The 11212-nt window shown below is 42.6% G+C and overlaps 1 long non-coding RNA gene across 1 annotated transcript; it reads right to left on the reverse strand.

The window, feature by feature from the left end:
* Positions 1-1945: 1945 nt before the first annotated feature.
* LOC148090890 (uncharacterized) lies at positions 1946-8319 on the reverse strand. Its single transcript, XR_015716120.1, has 2 exons — positions 8270-8319; positions 1946-3604 (listed from the first exon to the last, which is right to left on the reverse strand). It is a non-coding gene; the product is annotated as an uncharacterized LOC148090890 (long non-coding RNA).
* Between the last annotated feature and the right edge of the window lie 2893 nt (positions 8320-11212).

The raw sequence follows: 11212 nt of genomic DNA on the forward strand, positions 1-11212 counted from the left end.
TAACACAAAACAAATAAAAGATAAACTACTAAAAATGGAAAAAACCCCAGATTATTTGCAAGTTGATACAAGATTACTTAAAACACTCTTAGAACCAACATAAGTCAAGGAATATGGCTGGATATAAGAGAAATATACAAAACAAAACAATTTTTCTTCAGTGAAAAATACTATATTCTTAATAGCAAATTAACCATTTTTAAAAAGAGAGAAACATTTATGAATAATCTTAAGAAGGGTAAAGAGCCTACATGTGAAACTCTGCTGAGGAATATATGTCTTAAATAGGATAGACCAGCCCCAAATGTCATGGCCGAATAGTTTATAAGTGCCAATTAGTGCCAAATTAAATAACAGTTTACTGCAGATTCTAATAAGGGTAGGGGCAGTAAGGAGTGGATACCCAACAAGATGATTAATCTACAGTTCAAGTGCAAAAACAAACAGGAAAGAACGGCCAAAATATTTTTTTAAAAGAGGACAGCTATACTGATTAAGTCAAGGCAGTACTGGCATAATACAAGAATGGAGCTACAGACTAACAGAGCAGAAACTCATTCCCCAAAATAGACCCTAGTGTGTATACGAATCCAATGCCTGACAGGTAGGAGCTAAAAGCAGTAGCGACAGGAAGAAAGGTTAGTCAACAGATAGAGCTAATTGGTTGGCATCTATCACCCCCTCAATATGGAAAAAAGTTAATAAGAACAGAAAGATAAATATGTAGTGCATAAAACTTGCTCTTAAGAAGCTCAGTGCTCATTATAGTAATAGAAACAGCCATGTAAATAAATTAAAATATGATGTGACGAGATACCACTTCACAGCTATCAGAATGGCTAAGATAAAAAACTCATGATATCAAATGTTGGTCAGGATATGGAGCAACTAGAACTCTCGTACATCATTGGTGGGAATGTAAAATGGTACAATCATCTGGAAAACCGTTTGGCAGTTTCTTCTAAGGTTAAATACATAACTACCCTATGACCCAGCAACTGTACACCTGATACAGAAAAATGAAAATAAATGAACATAAAAAGACATATAAGAATGGTCATAGAACTAGGGGTAAGAGAAAGGAAAAGGGGAGTTGCTGTTTAATAAGTAGTTTCATATTTGCAAGATTAAAAAGTTCTGGAGATGTTTCACAATGTGAACATATGTAACATGACTAAACTGTACCTTAAAAATGGTTAAGATGGTAAATTTCATGTTTTTTTTTGTTTTTTTGTTTTTAACCATAATAACAAAAAAGAATGTTCATAGAGCTTTATTCTTAATAGCCTCAAACTGGAAACAAACAAAATGTCCACCAACTAACTGATGAATGAATGAACAATTGAGGTATATTCATACAAAAGATACTGACACATGGAACATCGTTTAACCTTGCTGAAAGAAGCCATGCTCAAAAGTACAATTCCATTTACATGAAATTTTAGAACAGGCAAAATTAATCTATGATGATAGACATTAGGATAGTGGTGGCCTTTGGGGATGGTGGTGACTGGAAAGGAGCATGAGGGAACTTTCTGGGGTGATGGAAATTATTCTCTTGATTTGAATGGTGATTAAATGCATATACTACATATTTGTCAAAATTCACTGAATGGCACAGATAAATTATGTGCTGTTTATTGCAAAAAGAGTTAGGGAAACATGGGATAAGGGCACCGGAAGATGCTAAATTCATCAACTTGGCTATACACTCAGAAGCTGTTAGTGGAACAAAAGTACTTCTCTAAACCAGATCAACAGACACAGATAAACACATTCATGTAGCAATTTATGGAAATGCTAAGAACATTAAAATTATGAGAATTATACATGTATTTGAATCTCAGTTTCGTGGACCAAGCTTTGATATTCTAATCAATTATTTTAAAAAGGAAAAATATGTGATATATATACTAATGTAAAGATCTTTAATACAAAACATAGACCTAATTCAAACCAATTTTATTTAAAATATTACAGAATATTTTCATCAAATATCTTGTCAGAATCTGAAATAACACTGAATATTAGCTTTTTAAAGTACTATGTCAAAAAGCAAACCACAAAATACCAGAATACAGAATGAGAAAAAACATTTTAAAGCTTACAAGCAAAGGAAGAAGTGAAAAAAAAAGAGACCCACAAAATCTGTCTACAGAAAAATGAAAAATATGTATGTTTAATGATAAAGCCAAAATTATATGGCAAACACCAAACTGGAAAAATACTCACAGCAAATAAAGTTTTTGTTTGTTATAAGGAGCACATACTCATGTTTTTTAGAAAATCTGTATAATTTATAAAAGTAACACAAGTGACCGGACAAAATATTAACTGAAAAATTTAAACACAGAAATAATAAAAATGATTAATAGGCATATGCAAAGAGTTCAAACTTAATCATAACAAATATGCAAATTAAAATGAGACACCATTTTTCAATTTAGCTAAGATTTTCCATTTTTAGTTAAAATACCCAGTTCTGGAAAGGGCTGGATGAAACAGGCACAGCGGAACAGTAGGGCGGGCACTGCAGTGTGAACTGGCATCCAATTTTTCAGGAAGCCAATCAGGACTAAGCGCTACAAGAGGGTGGGGCCCGATGTTTGGGGGTAAGCATCCCACCTCAAGTCCCTACAGTATTTTCATAAGAACTATTCTTTGATTTTAAAAGAAAAAAATGGGAATTCCCCACCTTCTGTTTTCTGTTGGGAGGGAAGAGTGAATGGATGGCATTCTGTAAGGCACTACAATATCTAGGAAGGTGGGTGTGGGTGCCTGGGGGTCAGGCTTGGGCCCTTCCTGGGAGAGGGATGAAGGACAGAGTTCACTCCAGGCCACGGCCGATCCAGCTCTGCCACACCCTCTGAGGCAGGGCGGCTGTGCCCTGGGAAGCAGTGGTGGGTGCAGCAGAAGCACCCGGAAGACAGTTATGGGAAAGGTAAAGTACAGATGAGCATGTAGGACATGGCTGCATTTGGAAACCAAGCAACAACAAAAAGATATATGTAGTAGACTTTATTTTATTAGTAGCTATAACTGTAAAACCTAAGAAAAGGTCAGGAAGGAGACTAGCTCCACCTCTGGAGGGCGAGATAAGCTGGATGGAGAGAGGTCTCATTTCTTTTATAATTTTCTAATCTGGATTTTTTTTTCTTTGTAGCTTTTCTTGAGTGTTCTGGTATTTAAACAGCAAAATGTTTTCAAGTTCACAAGCTTTGATCCCAAAACTCTGGTCAAAGAATAAGTTGTTATTTATAAAGGGTTTAGAACAGTGCCTGGCATATTATAAGTGCTCAAGGAAATGTTTTAAAAATAAATAAGGAGAAAGACTCAAACTCTAGAAAAGGCCTTAATATACATCCTATCATAGTTCGGAGAACTTTGAGGGGGGTACAACATCTCACGGGGTGGCACTTCCAGGTGGCTTCTCCTTGGGGTCTGACCCTTGGCCTCTGCAGTTCAGACAGACGCACCTGGGGAGAGAGGTTCTGCCCTTCCAGGATGGACCCTCGTGGTACTCGAGGTTACAGACATTTACAGTGAGAACTGTATCTATCATGTAGATCGGAATCCTCATCAACACGATGCCGGCATTTTCTCCCTGTGGGCAGATTTTCATTCATTCGTTTAATAAACATTTATTAAGCACATACTATGTGCCTGGCACTGTCCTAGGCCCTAGAGATACAGCAGTAAACAAAACAAAAATTATTTTCCTATTATTTTCATGAAGCTGGTATTCTAGTGAGCAGACAGGCAATAAACAAATAAGTGTATAATGTCAATTGGTTGTACGTGCTACGAGGAAAAAGAATGCCGGCTAAGCATGGGAGGTGAGCAAGACAAAGTAAAGAGCACCTCTGTTCAGGGCCTCTCAGTCTAGAGAACCGACCAGTTTAGGCCATTGACAAGCAGAAATCAAATCCATGATTGGGTTGTGCTAAGGTGTTTATGGGAGCACAGAGAAGGGGTGCCTAATTCATTGATGGGGGCCAAGGAAGGCTTCTGGGAGGAGAAGCCTCATCTGAATCCAAAAGGAAGCCAGCCATTTGAAGCAGCAGGGGAGGGCAACCCAAAGGGCAGGTGCAAAGGCATGGAAGGGAGAGAGAACACATGACCGATGCCACAACAGAATACGTGTGTGATGGACAAACAAAACCAGGTGGATTCAATTGAGCTGGAAGGTTCTGGAAGGGCCTCAAAGGAGTGAGATATGAGCATACACACAAACACATGTGCGTGGAGACACACACAGTGCAGTCATCTGCTGTTTTTGCCTGCTGAGCACCTCTGTACTTCCCCATCCCATGTGGTTGTAGACAGGCAGTTCACCCCTTCATCCCAGGAGTGGGCCTGCGACACAGACCTGTCACATCATGGTATCCCTATCTCCTTGTCCACAGTGATTAGTTTATAATGCTAGAGGACAGCTCTAAGGTCGTAGGCTTGGGGCTGCCAGTAGTGTCTTTTCAGTATGTGTTGAGAAAACAGCAGGAGAAACTGAGGCCAATAAACAAAAAGAAGCAGAGAAAGGCAGGGCTAAGAGAGTCTTCATGATTTCATTTCAGCCTCATGATCCAGCCACACCTGAAGCTCATCTTTGGACTTCCTAGTTAAATGATTAAAAAGGGGTTAAACCCCTTTTTTGCTTAAATTAGTTTACATTGGGTTTCTGCCATTTGCAACTAGATTAATATATCCCCTTTTAGGGAAAGAGCTTCACTGTGTATGTGGTAGTGGTGGGGTACAGAGGAAAAGGGAGGATGGGTTATATCAGAGGGTTTTTCCCATTAAGCTTGATAAAGATGGTGAAATAGGAGGCTTTGAGATATCTGGGAGGGTGTAGAAGCCACAACAAAAGCTCCTTGGGGTGAAGGTGTGTGTGTGTAAGTGACAGTTTATATGGATGGGTTATATAAACCTTGTGAGTTGCTAATAGTTCACTATACAGCCCTAAGTTATCTTCAAACAGAGAGACAACACAGAACAGCTCATCAAAAACCCTAAAAATACATAGTTTAAACCCACTTTGCTATTCCCACATTAATGCACATCAGTCACAGATCTTTCCCAAATATTTAATTTTGCAACAAACTCATAGCTTGAACTCTTTATCCTTGACACCAAACAACCACCCGGTGTTCTCCAGCAAACAACGCGAGCAGCTGTACCCATTATGGTCCAAGTCTAACAGATGTTATAGCAAAATACTGCTGTATCTCAAGAGATCACTACAGAAGCCCCAAAGCTTAGATCCTGTTGTTCACACATCTGAAAACTCTAATCAGTTGGTCACAGATAATACTACCAATCTCGGTCTCAAACACAGCTTCAAATCTTTAAATCCATGAATCAGAAAGACGCTCAGATTACATACAGCTAGGCTTATGCGAGCCTTTGTGTATTAAGCCTGGGGTCTCCTCTGGCAGATATAACAATACCTTAAGATTTTTGCTTCTTTCCACGGGCATTTACCAAAAATACCTATTGTGTGCCCAAGATCCCAGCACTGTGTGCCCATGAGCCTTTCCTTTTTCTCTGGATGAAAAGCCCCAACTTCCTTTCACACCTGAACAATGCTGGGCAAAATAAAAGATAATTTATCACTGGACAATCTGAGATGTTACTCCAGTGGCAAATACTGGCCCTCTCAACTATGCTTGTGCCTCCTTCCCCCACTACACAGGTTCACACTTCAGGACTGTGGCCGCTGAGAAGTAACAAGACCCACACTACAAGCCTCAGGGCCTGAGTTCAAGCATCAGTTTTGCCATTAGCTAGTAGCAGGATCTTGGCCAAGACTCACCTTTTGCATCTGTAAAATGGGGATAATACTTAATTATTGCTCTGGATTACTGCTGGGATTAAGAAACCTCAAGTTAAACTATAAAGCACAATTACCTAACCTTGAAATGGCTTCATAATGTTTTGTTTAACTTTAAAAGACCTTTTACAAATCTTCTGTTGTTTCCCAAAAAGCTTTATGTCAAATTCAGCATTTCTTCCACTTGCCTCTCATTTCCATTTTCCTTTGTTTCTACTAAATTCAGATAAACGTCAATATAATACTTGTATTAGATAAGGTTCTTTTGGATATACATGACAGAAACTTAAGCAGTAAAAGGGAATTTGCTGACTCCCAAAATTGAGAAGGCCAAGGATGCCTCTGGATTCAAATGGATCTATGTGTGATCAGAGATGGCCTCAGGGTTCTGCTCACTTCATCTTTCAGTCTTACTTATCCCTCCTTGACTTCATTCTCCAGACAGACACTCCCCAGATGGTGATGAGAAGGCCTCCTCTCATACCATCCTAGTTCAACAGCCTGGAACAAACTATCTTCCTCATTGCTCCCCCTGCAAAGCTAGGAAAGACTCGAACTGGTCCCCTACATGCTGAGTTGCATGCCCAGCATCAACCACAATCTGTGAGGCAGAAGAGTGGAGGAGGATTCTGATTGGCTAGACCCAGGTCATAGGACCACCCCTGAAGAGGGCAGGGTCAATCCAAACTGACCAATCAGATAGAGTCCTCCCAAGAAAGAGGGGCATCTGCTACAAGAAGTGGGACAGAAAGGACATGGGACAAACCAAAGCAGACATTCAGATCCACACTTCTAAAGTTTATCTCTGGATGATAAGGGTAGAGGCAAATGAATTTTTAATGTTTTTCTTTATATGTCAAATTTTCAACTAAGACCAATAATTGTTTTCATAAATGTTTTCAGAAAAAAGCAAAGAATATTATGTTTCTCAAAGTGTTGTAGATCTATATGGAAGGATCAACTGTTAAGTGCAAAAAGATAAGTTGTAGGACAATATCTCTAGTATGATCCTATTTGTGTTAAAACACCTCCAAAGGGATTGTAAATGGTGATGTCTACCCTCTTTCCAGTTCTAAAATGTTGAAGTCTATAGTAGAGAGATGATGTGTTTTGAGATTCACCCTCCCGCCTACCTCCCCTCCCGCAGTCTGCTTTATCATATCTGGCAGAGTAGCAAACATTCAAAACAGCAAAAAGTTCCCCCGTTTCTCAAGCAGCTGTGCCAATGGGAAACCTTCAGAGGGAGGGAGCAAGTTCAAGTGCTGGGGGCTGTGCCCTTACTAATAATAGCTCGACACTTCAAATTCTGACAACAACCCTGCAAGGTAGATATAATTATCCTCATTTTGTAGATAAGACGAAGTAGGAGTAGAGAGGCTAAATAACTCACTCAGTGTCACACAGATGGTAAACTGCAGACCTGACTCCGAAGTTCATGCCCCTTTCCACTGTTTCCCTGCCTCCCCTCCCCCAGCAATGTCAAATAATGAAAGAATGAAAAAGATATTCCAGGACCTTCGAAACGATGGGAACAAGCCTTCTTTGGTAAAGAAAGAAGTTGGCATCTCACTCCCATTTGCTTGACAATTTAATGCTCCTGTGTTCTCTGCTCCCAATGACCTGTTCTAGCAAATCCGGCCTCCCTCGCGGGCCACAGCCACTGTGCAGGCCTGCAACCTCCCTTAGCTGCTCAGACTCTGCGCCCTCAGCTAACCACACGCTGGGACTCTACCACACCGCACTGAAAACCCAACGACAGGTGTCTCTTTTTGAAAGGCAAGTTTCCCAAACTCTGACACCACCAGGGAACACCTGAGGCAGGCTTACCCTCTAATGGGGCGCAAGAATCAAGCCAAGCGGATGAAGGAAGGGGCGGTGACGCAACTAGGCCTCCTGCATCAGGACCAGACAGAGGCAGAGCGCGGCAGCCGTGACCCCGCAGTGGGCTCTCCACGGCGGCCGCCTACGCCACCCCGTGCAAGGCGCGCCAAGGGCGGCGGGTGCTATCCCCGGGATGCGGCGCGGGCCTCTGCAGCGAGGGCCACACGGCAGAGGGAGGCGCGCGCCAGGATCCGTGCGGGGCGCCTCGCGACCCAGTCACTCGCTGCCCGAGGCGAGAGGGACACGAGGGCCTTTGGTACCCAGCTGTTGGGCTCGAGCTGGCACGGGCGCCGGAGCATCGGTGCGCAGCCTCTGCTGCCCACAGCCGCGCACACGGGCACACGGGCGCGCACACGGGCCCAGGCGCCCGCCTCCCCGCCGGGCTGCGAGCCCAGCCGCTGCCTCCAGACCCCGCGTCCCACCGGCCCCGCGACCACCCGCGGAGCCCACCCGGGAGCCTGCGCACTGCCCCTTCCGTCAGTGTCCGCGCCCGGACAGGCGGCGCGAGCCCGGCGCGCGGCCCCGGGAGGTGATGGCGAAAGAAGAAAAAAAGCCTCTTACCGGGTCTTGTGATCCTCGGGGACGCAGCCCACCGCGGAGGCTGCCGCCGCCGCCCGACCCTCCCCCCGCCCGCCCCCACCACGTCGCTCGCTCTACCTTCGGCCGGGAATCAATGGCCCGGGCGCGGCTTGGTGACATCACGGGCGCGCCGCGCGTGGGAGGGGCGCCACGTGATTCCTCCCTCTTTTGTTTGCGTCCCGGTTGAGCCAGCGTTTTGTCGCTCTGCCTTCCTCGGGTTTTTCCCGATCTGTTCGTGGCCCTGTGGGCGCGATGGGGAGCAGGTACTCGGGCGTGGGACGCTGCGGTTTTGCTCAGAGCCTCGATTAAACTCCTGCCGTTTATCACGTAGCTGGGCCGGAAGGCCCGAGAGGTATGTGGGCACCAGAAACGTTTTATATATTTATATATTTAAATGGACCTCAATTACGCAGAATTAGTTAATAATACACTATAAATCAGTAGTCTTTGGAAGCCCGCTTATATTAATTTTAATTTATTTATTTAAAAAATTATGTAAGGAACACCCCCTTAACTCTCCACTTCACACCCCCAACCCAAGAACTAAAATATTACCAATAACTTTCATCTACTTATAAGTGGTCCCCATTCTTTACCACTGCCTCCCCCTCAGAAGTAACCTCCATGATTTGTGTTTACACAACTCTTACATTGCTTTCATTTCGTTCCACACTTATGTGCATTATTATTGTTAATCCTCACCTGAGGATATTTTCTCCATTGACTTTTAGAGAGAGCAGAAGGGAAGGAGGGAGGGGGAGAGAGAGAGAGAAACATCAACGTGAGAGAGACACATTGATTGGTTGCCTTCCCCACGAGACCCTCCCTCGCAGGGGATCCAACCTGCAACCCAGGCAGGTGCCCGTGACCCTGGAGCAGAGCTGCGGTGCTTCGGTGGGCGGGTAGACGCTCTAACCACTGAACCACACCGGCAAGGGCTGATTTTCCTTCCTTTGAAATCAAAGTACTTATTATCCATAGTGTTGTTATTTATTTTAAAAAAAACATACATATGTGTGGTGAAAAAACTCAAACAGTAGACATGGTATACAGTGAAAAGTAAAAGGCTTCCCTTAGCCTGTTGCTGCTGACCCTCCAGGGTAGACATCACCATTTACAATCCCTTCGGAAGTGTTTTAACACAAATAGGATCATACTAGGGATATTGTCCTACAACTTATCTTTTTGCACTTAACAATTGATCCTTCCATATAGATCTTTAACACTTTGAGAAATATATAATATTCTTTACTTTTTTCTGAAAACATTTATGAAAACAATTATTGGTCTTAGTTGAAATTTGACATATAAAGAAAAACATTAAAAATTCATTTGCCTCTACCCTTATCTTCCAGAGATAAACTTTAGAAGTGTGGATCTGAATGTCTGCTTTGGTTTGTCCCATGTCCTTTCTGTCCCACTTCTTGTAGCAGATGCCCCTCTTTCTTGGGAGGACTCTATCTGATTGGTCAGTTTGGATTGACCCTCCCCTCTTCAGGGGTGGTCCTATGACCTGGGTCTAGCCAATCAGAATCCTCCTCCACTCTTCTGCCTCACAGGTTGTGGTTGATGTTGGGCATGCAACTCAGCATGTAGGGGACCAGTTCGAGTCTTTCCTAGCTTTGCAGGGGGAGCAATGAGGAAGATAGTTTGTTCCAGGCTGTTGAACTAGGATGGTACGAGAGGAGGCCTTCTCATCACCATCTGGGGAGTGTCTGCCTGAAGAATGAAGTCAAGGAGGCATAAGTAAGACTGAAAGATGAAGTGAGCAGAACCCTGAGGCCATCTCTGATCACACATAGATCCGTTTGAATCCAGAGGCATCCTTGGCCTTCTCAATTTTGGGAGTCAGCAAATTCCCTTTTACTGCTTAAGTTTCTGTCATGTATATCCAAAAGAACCTTATCTAATACAAGTATTATATTGACGTTTATCTGAATTTAGTAGAAACAAAGGAAAATGGAAATGAGAGGCAAGTGGAAGAAATGCTGAATTTGACATAAAGCTTCTTGGGAAACAACAGAAGATTTGTAAAAGGTCTTTTAAAGTTAAACAAAACATTATGAAGCCATTTCAAGGTTAGGTAATTGTGCTTTATAGTTTAACTTGAGGTTTCTTAATAAACATTAGTTTAAGTTTCTAGAACAATTTAGTCAATTGTCTCAAAAAATAAAAGTCGCCTCTGCTGTTTAACCTGTCAACCAACCAAACATAATTCCTTAACCTTTTTTTTTTCTCATCTTCACCCGAGGTTATTTTTTCCACTTTCAGAGAGAGTGGAGGGGGAAAAGAAAGAGAGAAACATCGATGTGAGAGAGACACATTCACTGGTTGCCTCCTGCACACAACCGGACTGGGCTGGGGATCGAGCCTGAAACGGAGGTCCGTGCCCTTGTCTGGAATCGAATCCAGGACCCTTCAGTCCACGGGCCAATGCACTAATCACTGAGCTAAACTGGCTGGGGGACCTTCTCTATTTTTAAGCAGAACAAACATCTTTTAAAATGTAAACTTTAAGCCTACGTTTAAGGTCATTCTTTAAATTAGTAGGGGAAGAAATTAATAAGGAAGTAACTGATCTGTAAGCAAAATATTCTTTTATGCAGAAAAAACACTTTTCAGAAAAAATAAACCCCCCAAAAGAGGAGAAATAATGATAACTATTGCCTATAATAGATTTGAGGTGAACTCAATCCAAATGTTCCAATGCATCATTCAAATGATTCCCTCCTCACTCTCTTGCCTTTAGCCCGTATAGATTAAAGCCCATTGTTATTGTGTTTGTGGCATCCAATTTCTTTTAATGTCCCAAAGGTTAAAAAACAATTCTTTCTAGAGAAGCTTCAGAATTTTTGGAAAAAGATTAAGCTAATTTGGCTGCTGATGCCAAATATTCTCCAGTGCATTTTATTCCAGGAAGAACTA

Source organism: Miniopterus natalensis, chromosome 19 (genome assembly GCF_054644295.1).
Source record: "Miniopterus natalensis isolate mMinNat1 chromosome 19, mMinNat1.hap1, whole genome shotgun sequence".
Taxonomy (NCBI): Eukaryota; Metazoa; Chordata; class Mammalia; order Chiroptera; family Miniopteridae; genus Miniopterus; species Miniopterus natalensis.